This window comes from Cheilinus undulatus, linkage group 15 (genome assembly GCF_018320785.1).
Source record: "Cheilinus undulatus linkage group 15, ASM1832078v1, whole genome shotgun sequence".
NCBI lineage: Eukaryota > Metazoa > Chordata > Actinopteri > Labriformes > Labridae > Cheilinus > Cheilinus undulatus.
The window spans coordinates 44,886,550-44,910,502 of record NC_054879.1 but is presented as its reverse complement, the minus strand read 5'-3'; the positions used below and the strand labels follow the sequence as shown (position 1 = coordinate 44,910,502).

At 37.1% G+C, this 23,953-nt stretch overlaps 1 protein-coding gene across 4 annotated transcripts in view; it reads right to left on the bottom strand.

The window, feature by feature from the left end:
• The window catches only part of LOC121522493 (bromodomain adjacent to zinc finger domain protein 2B), an 85,842-nt gene extending 65,548 nt beyond the window's left edge, over positions 1-20,294 (bottom strand). For 3 of the 4 annotated variants that reach the window (XM_041806941.1, XM_041806944.1, XM_041806945.1), the window contains exons 1-2: positions 20,131-20,294; positions 10,281-10,323 (exon numbers count right to left, since the gene is read on the bottom strand). The gene's annotated coding sequence lies outside the window, so the exon portion shown is untranslated. Of the gene's footprint in view, positions 1-10,280; positions 10,324-18,760; positions 18,817-20,130 lie in introns of all 4 variants that reach the window. The other variant, XM_041806942.1, reaches the window with a different exon arrangement.
• Between the last annotated feature and the right edge of the window lie 3,659 nt (positions 20,295-23,953).

Here is a 23,953-nt window from a genome sequence, read left to right as displayed (position 1 = left end):
TCCAGCAGATGCAAGACTTCAGACTTTCTGTTAAAACTGTAAATAAATCAGTATAGAAATCAAGCCGTAAAAACGACAGCGATGAAATAAGTTGAGAGCCTTTTTCAAGAAACACAACGAGATCTTGTTTTTGTGAAGTACAGCGTTGCTGAGGAAGTCAGGAAAAATGCCTGTCATCAAATGAAGACATAAAGTAAACCATAAAGAAGGAACAGCAGGCAGCTGGCCATGAACACCAAAGAAAATCTAATTTTCTTTGATGCCATCTGCACACCTCAGATATGCCTGTGCAGGCCTGCTCTATCCAAGCTAGCTTCACAGTAATATAGCTGTTAAATGCATTCATTTTTTTACGCAGCAGAGATCTTTTGCACATTATGCAATAATTCAAGTGTCACTTTTTTGAAAATGGTTCACAAAAATCCTCCTTTTCATGTTTTATGTATCTTCTGTTTCAATCAAAATGAGTGACATAAAAATGATAATCCCCTTCAATAAAGCAATTGGTATCAAATTTGCAGTATGAGCAAAAATAACTAGTTCATTCTGTCTAATACTAATGAAGCTTAGCATTAGTTCATACCCCCAGCAGTGGTCAGCTCTACAAGCTTTACCTCCCCCACCCCAGCCGCCTCCTTTATAGCTTAAAGCTTGTTGCATCGTCATATTCAGATTCATGCTGTTATGGATTCATTGCTTCTGAAATAATTTCATTTTTTTCAATACACTTTGTCAGCTATGTGTCCATCTGTATGGGGGTTTCTAGCAATGTGCTCCCTGAAAATGTTTCCTGTAAACATGTAACCTGACATGCCAGATGGATTTGTTTCATACATCTGGAAAACAATACTGTCAATACTAAGCGTTTGGGAAAGGGCAGAGAACTCAGTGTGCTTGGATGAACATTTTGTCTGTCACATCTTTGCGGGCCAATCAGAGCAACAAAACACATGACGTAGCCGCGACCAAGGTGTGTGTGCGTAGCTACCGAGGAATAACGTGAACCATGGCGACTGTAGACATGTCAGTACATGACTTTTGTTGTTTTTAAAAGAATACAACTCACTGCTGTTCTTCTTTTAACAAAGAAATATCGTCAAGTTCTGATAAAACTGGCATTTTAGCAGTGTCCACACTATGTCTTCTGCCATAACTGCATCGGCCCTTTTGCTGCTGCTTGCTTACGTCACGACTCCGCTTCGCCTGAAAGTAATGCTCCTCATCACTGATTGATCCTGTCACTTTCTAACTGGCCCAAAATGGTTCAGACGCGAGCTTTGCAAGATGGATTCACCAGTGAGAACCAAGGAAATGGGCGTATCCATCTGCTTTGCAAGGTTAGTAGACGGAATCGTTTCAGGAAATGTCCGCATAAGCATGGCAACACTGGAAAACGATTGAAAACACTGTAGTATACTGTATATACCAAGCCTGTAAGTGGCGTTGTAACGCTGCCACGGAAATGCACCAAAAAGAGAAAAGAAGATTACAGAGCATGCGTATTAAGATTTTACACCGTGCATAAACACAAGAATAAGAAGATGGCGCCGACCCTGCCCATGTGGCTTAGTGGGCTGTTCTATGTATGACATCAGAAAGATGTGGTTGGCTGTCCAAACAGAGACTAAACGGTGGGCGTATACAGATTTGTTCACTATGGGACCCGGTTTCAAAATGTAGCATTTACGGCCTCCCAAAAAGGCTGTTTTCATGTGGATGAAACACCAATATGACGAAAAACTTTTGCGGATACTCCTGAATTCGTGTCCATGGACCTAAATCCAGAATTTAGTCACATGTAGATCTCAGTGTTTTCGTATGTTAACAGCAACATCATTCCAACATATCTGGAGTGTTCAGACACAAACTTTGGATTTCACTTAACAGGGTCTTTAAAGAAACTCATCGATATACAGTTAAAGAGCAACAATAGCTTTCATAGGTTTTAAAGATTTATTTTAGGGCTTTTTATGCCACTATTGTAGCTCTTTAACTGTATATAGAGTCAGAAACAGGGATGAGAGAGTGGGGAATGGCATGCTTCTGCTGCTGCTGAGTTTGGGGCCTCTGCTCCTAACACCCTCTGTGTCATCCACATTTACATGATTTTATTAAGTTTGTTCAGTCGAGGCTGATAATGCATTTGGACTATCATCTAAGCACTTCTGTGACCATTACACACAAAAATAAATAAATAAATAATGATCAAATGATAAATGACAATCATTTTCCTCTCATGGCACATGTAATACATGCATACACTGCTTTGATTCTTTGAAGTCAGACATGACCCTGTTCACTAAGCATTTGATAGAGACCGGTGTTGATGCAACATCTTTACATCTAATACCTCTTTAACTTGCATCATTCTCAGAGTTTTTTGATTTACCGTTGACAGAGTTATTTCATCATTTTACTTTCTCCTTCCTGCATGAATTTTAGTTCCCTCTGGGGAGGAAAATGTGTTGAGAACAAAAGACAAGTGAGCTACAACATCATATAACAAAGCTCTTTGACAGTCACAAAACATGACCTATACTGTATAGATGCACTGCTTATTGAAGCTCTTTCTGTTAGGCTATACACAGTGCCGTGAAAAAGTATTTGCCCCCTTTCTGATTCCTGATTTCTGTTGCATATTTATCACACTTAAATGTTTCAGATCAAACCACTTTAATATCTCACAAAGTGATAAAATGCAGTTTCTAAATGATAATTTTAGTAATCAAGGGGGAAAAATCCAAACCTATCTGGCCCTGTGTGAAAAAGTAATCCCGCAGAACCACATCCAAAGACCTGCAGGCCTCACTGGCCTCAGCTGAGCCAAGGCAAAAACCACTGCTGACAAAAAAAAACACAAAGGCTCGTCTCACATTTGCCAATAAACATCTTGATGATCCCCAAGACTTTTGGAGAAATATTCTGTGGACTGACCAGACAAAAGTTGAACTTTCTGGAAGGTGTGCGGCCTGTTACATCTGCAGTTAAAATAACAGCATTTGATAAAAGAACATCTTGCCAACAGTCAAACATGGTGGTGGGAGTGTGATGGTCTGGGACTGCTGTGCTACTTCAGGACCTGGACCACCTGCTGTGATTGATGGAACAATGAATTCTGCTGTCTACCAGAAAATCCTGAAGGCCAACGTCCGGCCATCAGTTTGTGCCCTCAAGCTTGAGCGCTCTTGGGTTATGTAGCAGGACAACGACCTGAAACATACCAGCAAGTCTACTTCTGAATGGCTCAAAAAAGACTAAATTAAGGTTTTGGAGAGGCCGAGTCAAAGTCTTAAATCCAATTGAGATGCTGTGGCGTGACCTTAAACAGGCAAACACTTGATTTTAGTTATTGCTGCCAAGGGCGGCACAACCAGTTATTAGGTTCAGGGGGCAATTACTCTTTCCACATAGGACCAGATGGGTTTGGATTTTTTATGCCCTTTAGAAAAAAAAATCATCATTTAGAAACTGCATTTTGTATTTACTTGGGTTGTCTTTGTGTGATAAATATGCAAACAAATTAGGAATCAGAAAGGGGGCAAATACTTTTTCACTGCACTGTACACACAGAACAGGGAAATAATGGTGCATGTAAAGCTTTTGTAGCTCTTATTTAAGAAAGTAAAGCATTTTCAAAGTGCAATTGCCATAAAATAGCTTAAATCACTTTTATACTGAAACTAACTGTACTTGAAAGTGTGAACAGAAAACATTAGACTTTATAAGAACTGAAAATTCTGTAAATTGTGCCAAAACTACTAAGATAAACTTGTAAAAGGGATTAAAATATCTGAGTGTACTCAACTGTTTTGTAAATTTCAACTAAAAACACATCAGTGTTGGGAAAAATGTCAAATAGTGTGAAGAGAACGTAGCTTCTTCACTTTGTCTCCTTCCACACTTCCTCAGTAAACAAGCACGTCTGCTTTGTCTGCATCCACACATGCCCTTTGTGTGCTTTGGATCTCCATTGTGTTCAAGTGTTATGGAGATGAATGCAAGCCTGGCTTTCAGTAGAAAGCAGCTGAAGGCACACGATGAAGTGACTGAAATGACTTTGTTCATGATTAAAGTTAATCTGCGTCTTTCTGTTTTTACTGATTCTGCCCATTTTTGTGGATTAAATAATTACAAAGGGATGGACTGCTGTAAAAAGGAAAGTCACAAATGCTTCTCTATTGTTTTGTCCTGTTATGTTTCATTCAATTTCCCACATTTCTGGACATTGCTCAGCAGAATGAGCTTTGTCCAGTTTCCCGAGATGCAGACATTCTTTAACAGTCCCTTGTAGAGCTGTAAAATTACCACTTATCAAAAATATTTGTCAGCTTCTGGCAACCACACACAATGACTGGCTCGAAGTTGGCTGCTGCTTCTGAATCGTACAGCTGGTCCCTGCAGGTAGATTGAAGGTTAGTGCTATTATAAATCTTTGAGGGTCTCTTCTATGCACAGCTGAGAGTGCTCAGGTGTAGAGATAAAGGGATTCTTGTAGGAGGCTCATTTGGTTGTTCTGGCTCAGCTTGTCTACAGCGCTGTGGATGACCTGTCTCTCTTCAGGGTCAGCTGTGTAAACAGTGGCACACTATTTTCCTAGAGCAGAAGGTGGCTGTGTACATGTCATACATTTCATGGCATCTCCACAGCATCCTTTGCTTCAAAAAGGGTTTAAGTGAGCATTCCTGTTCACCTAGGATTTTATTTAGCTTTTAAAGGTTTGGGGAGGAGTGGCAAAGCTTTGGTGGGATTCAAACCTTAAGCAAAAGTGAGAGGAGATCCTTCTACAAACAGTAGCATCACACAACAATTCAGTAGCTTATTAATTAACCAGAGAACCAAGTACACCCAGGGCTTGGCAATCAAACATCCTAAAAATAAAATGTGATTAAATGTATCATCAGAAACTCTGGATATATTTCTGGGTGTGAATTTATCAAAAAGCCTAGGACAGGGGTCATCAACTATATTTGCACAAGGGCCATCTTATGTCTATGCAGACACTGTGAGAGCTGGCATGTTAAATGAATTAAATAAAAATAAACACTTTGTCTAAATAATTCTATTTTCTTTGAAATGCACCTTATTTTTATCCTTTAGCAGTTAACTCAGTCCCTGTTCACACAGGTAAATCCCTATACTGCAGCAAGCCACAAGGGGGCGATTGAGATATTTCAACCACATATTTCTGGAGCTGCCATGTAGTTTGATGTGAATATGCTTTGTCCTCACTGGTGAAAAACACATGAAGGAAAATTTTGTATGGATTCTCATGCAGTGAAACTGTTAAATTTATGCAGAAATATGCTGCTTTAATCAAGAATGGACTTGTGAGTACTTTTGTCATGCATATTATTTGCTAATAATGATTAATAATTGTTGGATTTTGTAAAACTGATAAAACATTAAGCCAATCTTTAAAAAAAAAACAGTTTCAAGCTCACTTATTTTTGGAGTTACTTAAATATCCAGAGCAGTGTTAATTTCGTCGACTAAAACTTCAACAGCCTTTATTTCCATGACAAAAATTAGACTAAAACTATCAAAAATAAAAATCTTAAAACTGAAAGTAATGAAATTTGTGTTTGGTACATTATTTATTTGTTGTAACAATGCTTCTTGGTAATAAATCTTATACCGTTGGAAAGCCTGTTTAATACCCTTTTAAATGATGCCACATTTGTAAGGATCATGAATTTGTGGGATGAGCAGCAGAGCTGAGAATGTGGGTTGCGCCCATGAAAAATGTGCCAAATCTTCTCTGCCAATGCTAAACAGCTTATTTTTGCAGTTGCTATTGACTCTTGTTTTGAGCTTCTGGTACCCTCAGGTGCTGCCAATCAGGTGCCTGATTAGCAGCACCTGTGAGCATGGGCCCTGCTACAGTGGTCGATAGATGTCTGCTTCAAGAATCGGCATGCCATGTTTGACTGATCTGGATAGGGCCCGTCGGTTGGGCAACTTCAAGCTGATGTTCCGCTAAACCAAGTTGCGGCATTGTTTGGAGCAAACCCTAGTACCATCTCCAAACTGAAGGCCAAGTTCCATTTCATGGGGAATGTCAGAGACAGGCCGCGAAGTGGACGTCCCAAGAAGACAACACCCAAGAATACCGCTTTCTCACCCAGCAAGAACTCTATCCTCCAAGATGACAATGCTCACCCCCACAGAGCAGGGTTTATCACTACCTCCAGACTTTGGGAGTGGAGAGGGTGGAATGTCCTGCCAGCAGTCCTGACCTTAACCCCATTGAACACTTGTGGGATCAGCTTGAACGTGCTGTTCTTGCCAGAGTGACCAACACAACCACACTGGCTGACTTGCGACAAATGCTGGTTGAAGAATGGGATGCCATTGCACAGCAGTGTGTGACCAGGCTGGTGACCAGCATGAGGAGGAGGAGCCAGGCTGTTGCGGCTGTGTATGGTTCTTCAACACGCTGCTGAGGCTCCTGTTTGTTAAATGAATAACCTGTTAAATTGTCAAAATATCTTGTTTCTTCAAACTTCAATCATCCAATCCACCAAACACCAAACAAGAGTCAATGGCAGAATCAGCTGTTTGGCATTGGCAGAGAAGATTTGGCATGTTTTTCATGGGCGAAACCCACACACTCAGCTCTGCTGCTCATCCCATAAATGCATGATCCTTACAAATGTGGCATCATTTAAAAGGGTACTAAACTGCCTAACTTTAAAATGAAATAATTACGAAAAGTACTGCCCAATTTTAAATTGAAATATTTAAGAAAGCCCCTGTTACCATACACTCATTCCACCTTAGAGTGATAGTTGGAGACCCTACAATATGTCTGACGTAGTAACAAGGCAATCTGATGTAAGATTTCAAAAGAAAAGTCTTCTCAAATATGCCATATTCATTGTGAAACTGCCTAACTTTAAAATGAAATAATTAAGAAAAGAACTACCCAACTTTAAATTGAAATATTTAAAGGGATACATCAACATTTTGGCAAATTCACCCATCCCCATAATCCCTGTAGTCTTAGTAATTGGTTTGTTACCTTTAGTTGTCGGTGCAAGCTATTTTTAGATCAGCGGGACGGAGATACTAGCTGCTCTGCCAACTCTATGGAGTCTTATGGTAATTCCGTTTTCCCTCATCAAACTCATCAAATACACAATCCAACAATTTCAAAACACTCTCGTGGACAAGTTGTGACCTGCACATTCACCAAGCTATGAAATAATAACATATAATTATGTAACATTACGACACATGAAGCAAATACTCGGAACTACTTTCTGGGTAAACCACTGGGCGGAGTGACACAGTGCGCGCCTGTGGCAGTGCTGTAGTTACTTGGTAGTTCCGGCTTTGCATTTGCCTTTTAAACAACTCTGTCTCGTAATGTTCCATGATTATTTCATAGCGTGATGAATGTGCAGGTCACAACTTGTCCACGAGAGCATTTTGGAGTTGTTGGATTGTGTATTTGAGGAGTTTGATGAGGGAAAGCCGGAATTACCATAAGACTTTAAAAAGTTGGCAGAGCAGCTAGTATCTCTGTCCTGCCGATCTAAAAATAGCTTGCACCGACAACTAAAGGTAACAAACCTATTACTAAGACTATAGGAATTATGGCAATGGGCGAATTTGCCAAAATGTTTAAGTATCCCTTTAAGAAACCCCCTGTTAGCACACACTCATTCCACCTTAGAGTGATAGTTGGAGACCCCACAATATATCTGGCTCAGTAACAAGGCTTTGGTTTGTGATATTTAATTTTTAATTTTCATGATTTAATTGTGATTAGAGCTGAACGATTTGGGATAATTATCTAATTGCAATTTTTCCCCCAATATTGCAATTGTAATTATTTCTCCAGTTCCTTGTTTAATGTGTTTCTCAACACAAAAGCAATAAATCATTCTGTATTATAACAAGAAAATAGTAAAGATAGATAGATTAAACTAATGCTGAACATTTAAAAAAATGCAATTATTTTGACTCATTGCAAATTTTTATATGAATTGCATTAAAGGGATTCATGATTTTGTCTCTTATTTTTAATAGGAAAAACACACAATAAAGGAAAACAGAATTTTTAAGAACTTAAAAAACTGACACTTGAATGTTTGCATGATACTAGAGCATTTAAATCAAACATGTTTTAATCTGGTATTTTGACACACAATTGAGGTGAAATATTGAATCCACTACGATCTAAAAATTGCAGTCGCACATATTGCAATATAATCTAATTTTCGATGGATTACCCAGCCTTTATTGTGATTAGGATTTTTGCCACGATCATGCAGTCGTAGTAGTAGTCCTAGTAGTTTATCCTGTTTTCATAACTTTACCAAGCTCTCTTTTTGTGTTTTATACTTATTTCAAACAGTTCTGTTGAGCTATATTTTGTTTTTATTCTTATTTTAGTAGCCTCTCATTCTGTTTTTATTTCATTTACCACAAATTTGTTTTAAGATTCTACCAGTGTTTCCTCATTCTTAATTTTAAGATAGCGTTTCCTCGGTACGCACGATCCTGATTGTAAGGAATCCATTATTTATGGCATAGTTGCCAATGTTATAGATGGACTACAGATTGGGGAATAGGGTGGGATGGGGGCTAGTGGACGAGGGATGGGGGGGTTGAACTCATGTATTTTCTTTTAATTTTCTGTTGGGTGGAAAGCACTTTGTGCTACATTTCAATATATGAAAAGTTCTATACAAATAAAGATTGACTGATTGATTGATTGACTAAACACCTCAGAAACAAGCTTTAAAAAGCTAGTGGAAGCTCAGCTAGCAGCCCCTCTAGACATCCTTTTCAGACTAATGCAGAAAACCACAACTTTAAACTTAGAGCTGAGCTGTTCAATTTTCCTCTAAAATAAAACAAAAAAAAAATTTAAGCCAGGTTGCACCTGATAATAATAATAATAATAATAACTTTATTTGTATAGCACTTCTAAAAACATGGGTTTACAAAGTGCTTTGACAAGTGCAGAAGCAAGTGCAAAAACAAAGCAACAACCCAGACAAAAGACAAGAAACAGAACGTGACATGTAGACAGATAATAATTCATCTGCATCGATAAAGAGCAACAATATAGAACCAAACCTAGATGACCTGTGATGCCATGCAAACTAAGACATCACAGACATCAATCAGAGTGCAGACATGAAATGCACAGCTAAGACATCGTGAACAACAGGATGCAGGTAAGACAAAGACATCAGTACCATAAAATGATAGGAACCCAGGCAAAGCAGCTGGTGAATGTAGACTAGTCCTCCATGCAGGTGGCCTGAGGTCATGTCTGACCCATGGCTCATAACTGTATGCTATTCCTAAAACTATAAGATAAAGGCATACCAAGAATAAAAATAAATCTTTTAAAAATATAGATGTATGTGACTGATAGCTTTAAGACATGGAAATAAAGTTTTAAACTTTGCAGATAAACTCTTTTCTGACTATGAAGAACAGGAGTCTTTGTAAGTTTGCACAATAACTAAACTGTATAACTGAGAAATATGACTTTTATCTTATAAAAGATAAGTAAAACTATTATGTAGCAGCTTTGCAAAGCAGAAGGAGCACCTGTCCTTATAAATTGACTGCTCTGAAAATATTTTCTATCCATTATCTCTTTTCAAATTTAGAGAATGTACAACAGAGAAGGACTGACTACACTTGCCAGACTGCAAATTAAATTTTAGCATAGCAGCAAAGTGCTGTTGTCCAACCACCAGCCACATGTCACACATTGTGAAAGAGTGGAGCTTAGGCAGTGGAGAACTTAATTTGATATCCCCATCATCAATTCAGTCTTGGGGCAACAATTCCATTTTTAAAGCAGCCAGGATACATGTGTATGTGCAGAGCAGCCCAAATTAAAGTGTGAAACAAAGCCAAACAATAGTGCCAACCCCAAACTAATTTATCTTTTTTATACCCCTTAGTCAAGAAAGTTTTTCTTGCTCCCCCAAGAGATTATAATATGTTCTGAAGCCTTATTCTAAGAAAGACAGGAATTAATTAGGTACACACAAAATGAGAGCAAAGTGTAATGCAGCACAAACTAATTTCATAAAGGCGGACTTTGTTCAATCTTAAGCTAATTGGAAAATTTTAATCCTATATCCAAATATTACTTTAAAATGAGGTGTACTGCTTAGTCCAGTATTTCCATTCATGAGTTACTTTTTCCAATTTAAAAACCAAACTGGTTTTCCCAATATTAAAATCCAAAGAGGCACTTCAAAGACACAATGGCAGAGATGGATGATGGGTAACCAAACACTTACTGAATGAGACTGTCCTCAGTTCTGTGACATCACGGCCCTGCACCTGAAACACGAGACAAAGACAGTCAGATTTATGGCCTGAAAGTATCGATTTACTCCTTCAGCGTTGTTCCCATCTGAAAGCTGCAAAGAAATAAAATAAAAATGGTAATATGGACCCATAGGGAGACGAGTTATCCATCCTGGACATCAGCAGAAAATCAAACTTCATCTGGTCATGACAAAGACACTTGGGAGAAATTGGATTATAGTCTGCTGTGTAACAGGAGAAGTTACATGGCCAACATTTTGATCTTGCAAAAATCCAATGATCTTAGCCACGGCTTGAAATAAATGCATTTTTCTTCACATTGTTCTCTAGGGAAAAAAGTTTCAGCAATTTGGAAGATTAGCCATCCTATTGTTTATATTTAAAACAAATATCCTCTTAGTGTTTCTAGCATATGATATCTCATAGATATTGGGCCCGGCTGACATTCCTGACAAGCTAAAACATGTATATGAAAACTGTGCATTTTGTTTAGAATAGAAAGAAACTAGAACATAACCAAACTTCAGTAGCTGAATAAATCCTCCATCAAAACTTTTATAAACCATTTTTAAAGCTCACATATTGAAGCCCCCCCACTTCTCCACCTTTCAGAAAATGTGTGCTGAAACAAGCCGTTCTCAGATTTTCCCCTCATGATGTCATGTGGGGAGTTAGGCCCGCCCACAGGTTCAGTTGGCCTTCCCTGCTTGGAAGAAAGTTCCGCCCTCCTCTCCTGATCCTCCTCTCAGGTGGCAGCTGAGAGGAGGATAAAAGAGTAGGGATGCAGGATACTGGATTTTTGCTGATATTCAATAATTTAAATTATACTTTAACAGATACTGATACTGATATTTGTAAATGTACCTCATACCAAAAATATAGGTCCTCAAAACCATTTAAAAGTTTAACGATAGGGGCACAGATGGCCTAGTGGTTTAGGGATGCACCCCATATACGGGGGTTCGAATCTGACCTGTAGCCCTTTCCTGCATATCTCTCCCCACTCCCTCATTCCTGTTTCCAACTCTACCCACTGTCCTCCTCTGACAAATAAAGGCACAAAAAGCCCAAAATAAATCTGTTTAAGGATGAACAAAGACACAAACTTCAGTCCTTAGAACAAAGTTTAGAGTTTTTTTGAAGGAATAATTAACAAAGAAAAACTTTAGTTGATGGAGGTCTATTGTTCATAGCATACAGATATGTGCATTTACAGTTAATATAGGCCAATAACACTTGATATATAAAGAGCTGATATAAAGAGCTGCACAAAGGTACTTCCCTCTTCCTGATTTTAATATCTTTTGCATATTTGCCACACTTAAATTATCCAACAAACTTTAATACTAGACAAATATTACCCAAAGTTGATACAAAATGCAGTTTTTAAATGATGATTTCATTAATCATGCCTGATTACTGCCAGACTGCTGACTCCCTTAAACAAAAAAAAGTGAAGTACACTAAAAAATCTCAAAAAGCAATATCATGCTGCCATGAAGAGATTCAAGATTAGATGGGAAACAAAGTCATTGACATCAGTCTGGAAAGGGACTCCAACCACAGTGAGAGCCATTATCCACAAATGGAGAAAACTAAGAACAGTGGTGAACATTCCCAGGAGTGGCTGACCAACCAAACTGACTACAAGAGAGCATAGATGACTCATCCAGGTGGTAACAGAAGAACCCAGAACAACATCTAAAGACCTGCAGGCCTCACCTGACTCAGGTAAGGTCAGAGTTCATGATTCAACAATGGGAAACAGACTGGGCAAAAACAGCATCAATGGGGGAGTTCCAAGGTCAAAACCCCTGCTGACAAAAGAGAACACAAAGGCTCGTCTCACATTTCTAAAAAAAAAAAAAAAGAAGAAAAAAAGCACCCTTATGATCCTCAAAACTTTGTGGGAAATATTCTGTGGACTGACGACACAAAAATTGAACTTTCTGAAAGGTGTTACATCTTACATAAAACATAGTGGTGGCAGTGTGATGATCTGGCGCTGGTTTTTTTATGCTTTAGGACCTGGACGACCTGCCGTGGTTGATAGATCCATGAATTTTGCTCTCTACCAGAAAATCCTGAAGGAGAATGTCTGACCAATAGTTTGTGACCTCAAGCTCAAGCACACTTGTTTATGCAGCAAGACAATGATCCTGTTTAAGGTCATGCTGTGGCATGACCTTAAACAGGGCGTTCATGCTGGAAAACCCTCCAATGTGGCTGAATTAAAACAAACAAACAAATTTTTCATGGCGATATCAAGCCGATAGATCATGCACAGGCAAAAAGAAGTTTAAAGCAAAGAGGCTGTGGGTATTAAGAAGATTATAACTTTGCCTGTAAAATCTATTAACTGATTTAAAACCTTCATTATATCCACAGTTTCTAGATCAGCTGAATATATGAACATTTAACTCCTCACTGCATATCCTCTTGGGCCATTTCTCAGGGAGACTGTTGGTGTGAAAGAGATTCACAGGGAATGTACAGCAACAGGGAAAAGTTCAGCCTCTAGTTTCAAATGACTGGTTGTTTCAACAAGTCTTTGAACACGTATAAGACAGAGCCTCCTCAGGTTACTAACTGCTTCTTTCTGGATCCAAGTAGTCATCTCAGGAACACATAATTGCACCAACCTTAGAGATGTTGGCTTAATCATGATCACTGAAGAGACAGGTTTATCATGGTACCAAAAAACAATGATGTTTGAGATTCTGGAGGATTCAGAGAGAGATTTTCTGTGTTGGTGCTATCATATCTTTTCTTCATTTAATACATTTTCCCTTCCTTCGATTTGCAAAAATAATCTAATTGCGATTTTTTTCTCCCAGTATTGCAATCTAATATGCAATTATTATCAGGTTACTTAACTTCTGTATTTTTCAACAAATCCAAGCCATAAATCAATTCATACTATAACCTACTTTCAGTCAGGAATGCTCATCATACATTTCACCATTTCATTGCAAAATGGATCAACAGTTTTACTTGGCAGCGAAGACTCTGCTCCAAAGAAGCTCCCTGGGTTAGTCAAGCAGCTTTGACTTTCCAGAGAGTGCATGGCTAGAAACCCTTATATAGATGGACACATGAATGACAATGTTTTTTTGAAAAAATGAAATTATTTCAGAAGCAATGAATCCATAACAGCATGAATCTGAACATGAGGGTACAACAAGCTTTAAGCTATAAAGGAGGCAGCTGGGGTGGGGGAGGTAAAGCTAGTAAAGCTCAATACAAGCTAACCACAGCTGGGGGTATGAACTAATGCTAAGCTTCATCAATATTAGACAGAATGAACTAGTTATTTTTGCTCCTACACTGTAAAAATTCTGACTAGTACTTACTCAATTAAATCAAGGCAACAAAGTGACACTTAATGTAACTGAGTAAACCGTAAGTTGTACAAATTTGATTTAAATGTATTAATAAATTTAAGTAAAGCCAAGCAAAAAGAATGAGTATATTTTAATGGGAGGCAGGCTTAAGGTTTGTTTTTATGTAATAAGTTGCCAAAAGATGAGTTATATTTCCTAAAAAATATTTGGTAAATTGAGGTGAATTTTTAAAAAACTATTAACATTAACTAAAAAAGATAATTTATTTTTATTAATTTATTTACCTTTAATTTATTAATTTAATTGGATGTCACTTTGTTGCCATAATGTTTCTAAGTATATTTAACTTAATTTTACCTACTTAGTGGTATACACTTAGCCACTTAGCTTAAGATCACAACAACAGATCACAATGCATTGAAAGAACAGCACAAGCATTTATTTGTGCAACTTTGCACAAATACAGAGGGTTGATCAAACATTGCTAAAGAGCAAAATTCCATATTGAAAATGAATTGAAGGGGATTATCATTTTTATGCCACTCATTTTGCTTAAAACAAAACATACATAAAACATGAAAAGGAGGATTTTTTTAAACCATTTTTTTAAAGTGACAATTGAATGATTGTATAATGTTTATAAGATCTCTGCTGCTGCAAAAAAATGAATGTGTTAAACTGTTATTCTGACACATTTCAAGTTTAAGAATTATTGCTACTTCTGCGATTTGTGAATTGCAGCAAGCCATATTGAGATTTAAACTAATTTGCGATTAATTGCCCAGCCCTATCTGGGGATTGTAACTAAATATTCTGTGTAGAAGTTTTTTTTACAATGCACAGTTTCTCAATGTGGTACAATATAAAATGTGTTTTTCCTGTAGATCTGAAACTTCATGGTGTTTCTTCAGCTAATGTTTTAAGTAAGAGCCGGTGTTGCAAGTCCCTCATTGCATGCAAAGAAGCAAACTGTCTGTGTATTATCTCATATTGAGAGGAAAAAAGGTAGTCTCTAAGATTTATGGTATTTCTGCCTCTGCTGATCCTATGCATGAATTTTTCCTCGAATCTCTTATCAAGCCAGACAACATTGATTGAAAGTGTAACATTAAAATGTGGCTGCAGCAGCTGCATAAGGCAGCAAAATGGGAAGTGTCTTGTGGCAGCAGTGACCAGATTTTAAATGCATGAGGATCAATAAAAAGGGGGCTGCTGAGGCACAGTCTTTGTTTGAGAGGGGGATAGTTTACAACAGAAACAGGCAAAGGTTTCTCTTACTCCAAGTCGGTTCGTTCATTCTCATCTGTACTGCATTTTCGTAGCACAGGACACAAATAAATCCTAGACAGCAAGGAAAAAGTAGAGCAGATCACTAGTTTTAAACATCATCTCCATCAGCACAGCAGGGTGACTTCCATATCTGAAGCATCATTGGTTCAAATAAAGCACTGCGACAAGCATCTCCAGGCGGAGACAGAAAATAGACCAGAAAGATGAGTGAAAAAAAGAGTAATCTCCCTGACATATTCCTAATAATCCACCTCCCTCGTGCCACTGCCCCCCCGAGCTCGCCCAATCATAAAGTGTCAACACTGACCTACAAAAAGGGACTCCCGTCAAGCCTTACATGTTTAAAAACATCAATCACAACAGACAAAGAGGGTACATTGCATTATACAGCATTAACCTTCAGGCCTTGCATATAAAGACCATAGATTTATTTATGCTTGTGTGTTAAGAGCCTCGCCTCCGTTCCTTACTGCAAGCTTGCTGCCAAACTGATGAACCTGCTCAGCCCTCAGCCTTCCTCAGCGGGGAAGCGGTACCTTTGATTAATGAGTGCAAACTCGTGGAAAGGGTAAGAGTAAAAGAGACAGGGTGAAAATGGGTGAAAATACAATTATTAGCAGCTCTGCCTCTTTTTGCTTTGATCCTTTAAAAGACCAAAGATATAAGGGGCACTTTAAGTCAACAGATTAGACATTAGACTACTTAAGCTGTATTATCTGGTCTATTTATGTGGCATTTACGGTGTTTACTTTTACAGTAAAAAGTTGCTGAAAACAGACTTTTTAATAATAAAGCAACAAAAAAGTGTTGTATTATTGTTTGTGATTTTTTGACTATTAGCGCTGCTTGCATGTAAAAGTGCCCTTTAAAGTAATTTGGAAAGCATGTTCTACATTTGCATTTAGAGCCTGCAGAACAAAAACCCTTCAACATTTTTAACATTCAAATGCCAAGCTGCTGACTCTTCTGATTTCTCAATGTGAAAATATTAACATAAATTATCAGAATCCTAGTACACAGCACTTCAACATTGTTCTCTCTGCAGAGGTTTTCAAGGACATGCGCTCTGAATAAATATGAGGCAAATTTAGTGACCTTCTACCTGTGTTTTGATTCATTGGCAGTTACTGGATGCATGCATAACACATCAAGGCTATGATCTGATTTATCTGGCTGCCTCGGTAGCCATCTGAATGATGGACTTTAGAGGGAATCTTGCTCACTGCCATTTCACTTAGAGCGGTGTGCAAAGAGAACATATCAGATCTTTATTATCAATTATAACTGTGCATGAAGCTGCCTTTGTAAAGCAAACAAGAGGTCTCCTAAAACAAACTGAATTTAAATAATAATTACACAGTCAGCTTTGTACACTGAAGCTGAAACTGATCACAATCAACTGGCACCACACACACCTGTGCAAAAAGGTAGGTTGGTGATGTCACGCCAAAGTTCACAAGGACCAATTAACACTTCTCTTTCATAAATACAGTAAGGCTTTATAAAGTAAGAACATTTCTACATAATATAATTACTGTACATACATTGCTTTGGGCATAAAATGAATCTGTACAATTGCAACAGAGATGCTATGCATGACATATCATGCAATCATTCAAACGCCAATTTTTGTTTTTAGAATAGTCTATAAAAATAATCCTACCTTCATTTTTAGACTTTTCTCTATTAAATATAGGGCTGGGAAATTAATTGCAAATCAGATTTAATCGCAATATAGCCTGCTGCAATTTACAAATTGCAGGAGTTGCAATATAATTTTAACTTGAAATGTGTCAAAATACCAGTTTAATTAATCAATTTTTGCAGAGTTTTTATGCACATTATGCAATCGTGTCACTTTTTATATCATGGTTTACAAAAATCCTCCTTTTCATATTTTATGAATGTTTTTCTTTATCAAAATGAGTTACATAAACATGATAATTTCCTTTAATAGAGCAAATGACATCACATTTTTAATATGAGCAAAAATAGTGAGCTCATTTTAAATAAAACTGATGAAGCTTAGCATTACTTCACGAAAGTCATACCTCAGCTGTTGGCCAGCTTCACCTCCCCCACTAGTGCGGAACAATACTGACAAAATTTCATATCTTGATATTCATGCCAGATATCTCGATATCGATATGATGCGATATGACTATGGGTTCAGTGGAAACTAAGCCTTTTTTCAGAAAAATAAAAACATCATTATACAAAAGGATGTGGAATGTGCAGTTTTATTGATTAGAACCCACTGTCAGTCATCAACATAAACATAAAGTCACCAATAAATAAAACAGAAATCAAACATTTTACTGCAGCTCGGAGCTATGGAGCTCAAACACGGAGAAGAACAGGAAGGCACCACACACACCTGTGCAAAAAGGTAAGGTTTGCAACTGCCTGAGCTGTACATGCAGGGCGAGCGGGGAAAATAGCTATATCCCGATATTGTTGATTTTTGCAATATTAATATCTTGAATTTTCATATCCTGATAAAAATACAATAACGATATATCTTTCAGCCCTATCCCCACCCCAGCCTCCTTTATAGCTTAAAGCTTGTTGCTCCCCCATATTCAGATTCATGCAACTATGGATTAATTGCTTATGAAATAATTTAATTGTTTTCAATGCACATGGTCTTATGTATGGAATATTTTTGCTTCAATTTGCCGAAAAAATAAATAGGACTGACCTAAGAATAATCACATATTAGATCGCAATTAGATTATTTTTGCAAATCGTTAATTAAATATGGGAATTATAAAAACTTTTCAATGCACAAATTATATTCAATTTGCAATACAAGTCCAAATCATCATAATCATTTTTAAAAAAATTTCAACCCTTGTTTAGGAATACAAGAGAGCTAGGAAAAATCGCATATCAAACCACAATATTAGAGTAAAAAATTGCAATTTGATTATTTTCCAAAATTGTTCAGCCCTAATCAGAAGATCATGTTTTGCTTTATCAGGCTGTTTTAGGGAGCTTTATTCAGTATGGGGTTAGGGCTGAACAATTTGAGAAAATGATCTATTTGCGATTATTTTTTCAAATATTGCGATTGCGATTTGATATGCATTTTCTTTTTTAGTTCCTCATATTATGCATCTTCAACCAACCTAAGCAATAAATCAGTCTATTCTTTAACCAGCATAATATTACATAGATACAACTAGGGCTGAACAATTTAAAAAAATGAACTGCAATTATGTACACTCAAACTCTACATGAATTGTTATGCAAAAGGGAATGATAGTATTTATGTTTAAGTTATGTCATTTTGATGAGAAAAACATCCACAAAAACAAGAAAAATCTTTTTTTTTTTAGGTAGACTATTTAAGAAAAGACACTTCTATGGTTGCATGGTGTGTAGAGTATAACATCTCTGCAGCAAAAACTGTATTAAACTGGTATTTCAACAAATTTCAGGATAAAAAAAATATTGCACTGTCTGCGATTTGAAAATTGCAGCAGGCCATATTGTAATTTAATCTACTTTGCGATTAATTGCCCAGCCCTATATGGATGTCAGCATGGTGCGGTTATCTCTCTGTCCAATTGAAATCTAAACTAGCTCGTCGGGTGCCATGAAGGTTTTAGGGAGGACTGAAAACTTTATCTGCAGTCCAGTGAATAATGTCTTCTGAAGATGCAGCCGGATTGTGCAATAATGTCATGCTGTTATCTTTTTACATTACATTTTAATCTTTGTCATTGTTATTTATTGCCATTACTAACTCCTTCTTGTGCAATGTGGGTAGGCTATGTGGTTGCATCTTTTTGTTCTAGTCTATTACTTACATGTTATTAATTGGCATCTTCATCCGTGCAGCTCTTGGTGTCCAAGGCAAATTTCCCTAAGGGGACAATAAAGTGTATCATATCGTAGCTTGCAAACAGTGCAACTGTTTTCTGCCTTTGTGTCTCTGTTTGGGTGCAGGATTTAGGAAAACAGCTATTATGTCAATCAAATTACTTTGTAAAAAATCCTCAAATTTTGAAGGCCCAGCTTACAAGCATGAAAGAAACCAGGGTAATGATCAAATGTCATGACTTGTGCTTCCAGAGTATAACAGGTCACCTACTACAGGTTTAAGGATTTATTCCTAGGGTTAAGCTTTAAATGCATAATTTAAAACATATGGTAATAGTTATGATATCTAACTGGCTTAAATCAAACTGCATACAACTCCACAACCTTACATACAAATGCAACTAAAACACTGCTTTTGAGTTTCAATTCAACAGAAATCACACATGCATCTGTTTGATTTCCTCTTCTCCAAAGTTTGGAAACTTTGACACCGACACTGAAATAGATCAGTGCTAGTTTAAATACCTCAAGATGGCGATTGCCTTGTTGTTGATATGAAAGCAGAAAAATGGAGGGTATTGTCATAATCTCAAAGGGTAAAAAATCAGCCCAGAACGCAGCTGCAGCATTAAGCAGCGCTCTGCTTTAAAAGGAAGACACTAAACAGAGGATAGAGGGGGGTTGGAAGAGAGCAGCAGCCTGCCCCCGGCTTTAACACTCGTAACTGATCAATTCATGTAAGATAATACGAAGAACATGAAACGTTAACCCAAACTACATCCGTATTTTGATGGAGAAATGACTTACAGGAGTGTTGAACCTCGTATAAGTTAATACAGAAGCGGTTAGACGCCACTTATAAGAGGAGTCATTGGAGCTTAAATACCAATATCCTGATAAACTAACGTAAATGCATTAGTTTTATCGTCTGCGAACATTTCTGGAAAAAGCAGCTCCGCAATGTTAAACCGACTGGTGACACAGACGCCGCAAGGTAATGCCAAGACTGAGCATCGCTGCCTGAGTAACTGCTGAAATGTAAACGTTAGTTTCTCAACTCCTATCTTACAACACTCTAACAGCACGACTTCGACAAAGTTTACTTAACAGTCGTCCCTTAAAGATGTGTTTACTTTTGTAAGAACTTTCTATCTGTTTTTTTTTTCCACTCTTTTCGCTGTGTTGAACTCCCGGTGCGGATAACGTTTCAATGAGGCAAGTGTCGGAAAAAAGGATGCTACCGGTTTAGCAAAGGTTAGCCTAGCTGTTAGCATGAGCGACACTCATCAGTGAAATAACATACAGAACATACGTTAGCGAGCAAAGGTAGCAAACTCTACCGGGGAATTTCACTCACCTTTTCGTTGAAATTCAACCTGTTCCGTTCAAAAAGCGGCTCAGGAAACACACTATTAATTTACTCTCCAGTTTGCGGCGTTAATGGGATGCTGGAAGAGGCGAGAATTAGTCGATAGGTAACAGAGTCGGGGTGGGAGTGTGGCTGGATGTGTTGGTCTCTAATCGCAGATTGAACCGACTCTCTCCTCCGTTTCACTCCAGGCAACTCAAAGAAGTGACGTCACACCAGGGCTTCTACAATGCAAACTTTTGTTCTTCAAGACAAGTGCACAGACTGGCTGCCAGCATTAGGCATCAGAAATAAGGTAGGGAAATATGGTGAAAATGGGCTGCAAATGCAACAACAGCAACTCATTTATCACTATTAAATACTGATACAGGCTTTGCAAGACTAGCTGTGTAATAAAAGTCATCTATAAGCAGGCAAAATAGGGAAATGGCAACAATAAAAGCTGATTTATACAGGCTAAAGCTTTAAAAAGTTTCAAACCAAAGCAATAGTAACTGGGATTAAAAAACTTATTCTCCTCTCCTGGAAATCTACCTCAACTGGAAAGACTACGCTTATACAAATCCAATACAAAAGACAGATTTGAGGGAATTCTGGGTCCTTTCTTTGCACTGTACCATATCACTCCTAATTCATAGAGACCTTTTCTGCTTAGCATCATGCAATTGGGTCGTTTCGCCTCAAATGTCAGGCTTCATTATTGTGACACAGGTTGTAGGGTGTTTCATGTGATTGTATACTGGCCAGCCTTTTTTTTTTTTTTTTTTTTCTTAATTGCCTTGTTGGTTTTGGTTGTTTTGTAATGTGTTGTTGTGTGTTCTGTACTCTTTAACCTGAAAAGTTAAAATAAAATATTAAAAAAATAGTAACTGGGATTAACTCGATATGTTTCTAATAAAGGCACACTGATCCATTGACAGACTCTCAGTGCATATACTTGCACAGTTTGTTTTACAATTAAAAGCCAAACAAGTATAAGATTTGTTAGGTATATCGACCAATATGTAATGTTGATTGGTGTATGAAATGAAATATTCAACAAAATTCTTTTCTAAGAATATGATTCTGATTTAATTGGCAAAATACCTGTGATAAAATGACTCACCTCATATACACACCTGCACTAATCAATTTACTCAAATATTGTAAAAACGCTCACTGTGGTAAAATGCCTTGCCTCATATGCACATTAACACTAACTAATCTATTTACTCAAATGCAGGAAGTAAGCTCTCTGTGGAAAAATTCCTCACCTCATATGCACATTTGTACTAATTAATCTATTCACTGTGCTCAAATACTGTAAGAAAGCTCACTGTAGTAAAATGCCTCAACCCATATGCACATTTGTACTAAATGATCTATTTACTGTGCTCAAATTCTGTAAGAAAGCTCAATGTGGTAAAATGCCTCACCTCACATGCAAATTTGCATAACTAATCTATTTATTCAAATGCAGTTAGGAAGCTCACTGGTAAATCGTCTCACCTCATACGCAAATTAGCACTAACTGATCTATTTACTCAAATGTACTTAGAACGCTCACTGTGGTAAAATGCCTCACCTCCAATGCACACCTACGCTTATGAATGTATTTACTCAAATACTGTATGAAATCAGACTTTAGTAAAATGCCTCACTTCATACACAAATTTGCACTAACTGATCTATTTACTCAAATTCAGTTAGAATGCTCACTGTGGTAAAATGCCTCACCCTATATGCAAATTAGCACTAACTAATCAATTTACTGAAACACAGTTAGAAAACTCAATGTGGAAAAATGCCTCACCTTATATGCAAATTAGCACTAATTAATCTATTTACTCAAATGCTGTTAGAACTCTTACTGTGGTAAAATGCCTCACCCTATATGCAAATTAGCACTAACTAATCTATTTACTCAAATGCAGTTAGTAAGCTCACTGTGGTAAAACGTTCACCTCATACACAAATTTGCACTGACTGATCTATTTACTAAAATGCAGTTAGAAAGCTCAATATGGTAAAAAAACCTCACCCCGTATGCACTCCTGCACTAAATGATCTATTTAGGCTACTTTATTTTAAAACTGTATGAAAGCTCACTGTGGTAAAATGCCTCAGCTCACATGCACATTTGCACTTATTAAGTAAAACGCCTTACCTCATATGCACATTCACACTTAGAGAATATTTTTTTTACCACATAGCAAAATGGGCATCAAACAGTCAAAATCGTCTCTTGCAAGCAACACAGTTAAAAATAAAGATACAATTAGACATGCACTAATATCCAGGGTAAATGTTATCACCTTAAACCATTGCATTTAAAAAACTGGAACTTCTGCCAACTGGTTGTATCCCTTCATGAGATTTCCAGTGGCCAAGAAGGGCTTTTTTCTGTTGAAGAAGGGTCAGTTACATGACATGTATATTTTTATGTCTGAATCTTTTACTTCCTTTTGAGAAAAATAATCAGTTCCTCTCTCATGCTCTGTTTGAATGCATTTTCAGTATATTTGAATTATCTAGTTAATTCAATATTTTGGCATCTCAAACACTAATAACATGAAGTGGCACAACAATCTGAGTAAATAAACAGTATGGTATTAAAAATAGAATTTTAGATATATGTTACACCATTGAGAACTTACACATTCACTGCTGTATTAAAAAAAACACTTTTAACATTTTTCTAAAAAATAATTTTCAGTTTTCAGCATTTTTGTCAATAGATCTGTATGTTACTGGCAGAAGGGAAAATTATTGAATCTGAACTGGATGTGTCATGATTTTAGAATAATAATAATGAGACTTTTAGTGTAATTAGATTAAGAAAAGAAATGAGGTACACAAAAAAGGATTTTTTTTAGGTTGAACTGCACCATTTCTGCCAAAATGATGCAATTCCAGTTTGAGTTTTACATCCAAATTTGTTTTTAAAATTGCATAAAAATAGTGCATACAGCTGCCTGATAAGAAGCAATCCCCTGGACCATTCTTTGTCTGGACCTAGCCCCAGATATTTGACACATCTGGCTCCTGATCATGGGTATTTTATTCTGAAATGTTTAGTAGATCTCTCTAAATTGTGATAAAAGCATTTCTTTTCAGTTAAACTTCACGTGTCAGGTGGTACAGCCAAGATGGAACGTTTTATTTTACTTTAAATTCTTCATTTTATTGTAAAAAATAAATGTGTCAAATTTCTAAAAAGAATAAAAGTAACGTGTCAAAGTATTTGCCTGCGTAGTTTGAATTTTGTTCCAAAAGTCAGGCCCAAAGCCCCATGACTTTGACCTCTGACCTCATATATCTATACAGTTCATCCCTAAGTCATAATGAACATTTGTGCAAAGTTTTAAGAAAAAAAACATCAAGGCATTCCAAAAATATTGTGTTCAGATGGATGGCCTAGAAAGCAAGGGTTGAACATGGGTCTCAATGACCTTTACCTTTGACATACGACCTCTTTAATCAAAACAGCTCATCCTTGAGTCAGGGTGAAGATTTGTCCAAAGTTTGAAGAAAATCCATCAAAGCTTTCTTGAGATACTCTGTTCACAAAAATGGAAAGGAAGGATGGAGAGCCCTAAACTGAAAGGTCATCTTTTGTCACATGTGAAAACATGAACCTTTACATCCATTGCAATTCTGAAGAGGAGTTCATACATTACTCTTAAACAGCTTAAAATCTTTATTAAGTAGATATTAAAGGAAAGCATTATCACTTTTTCTACTTAGAATAATGTGAAAAGAAAGCAGACTTCTCATTTTAGTTAGGAATAATGTATTATTTATAAATAAGGACCTTGTAGGTGTTTGAGAG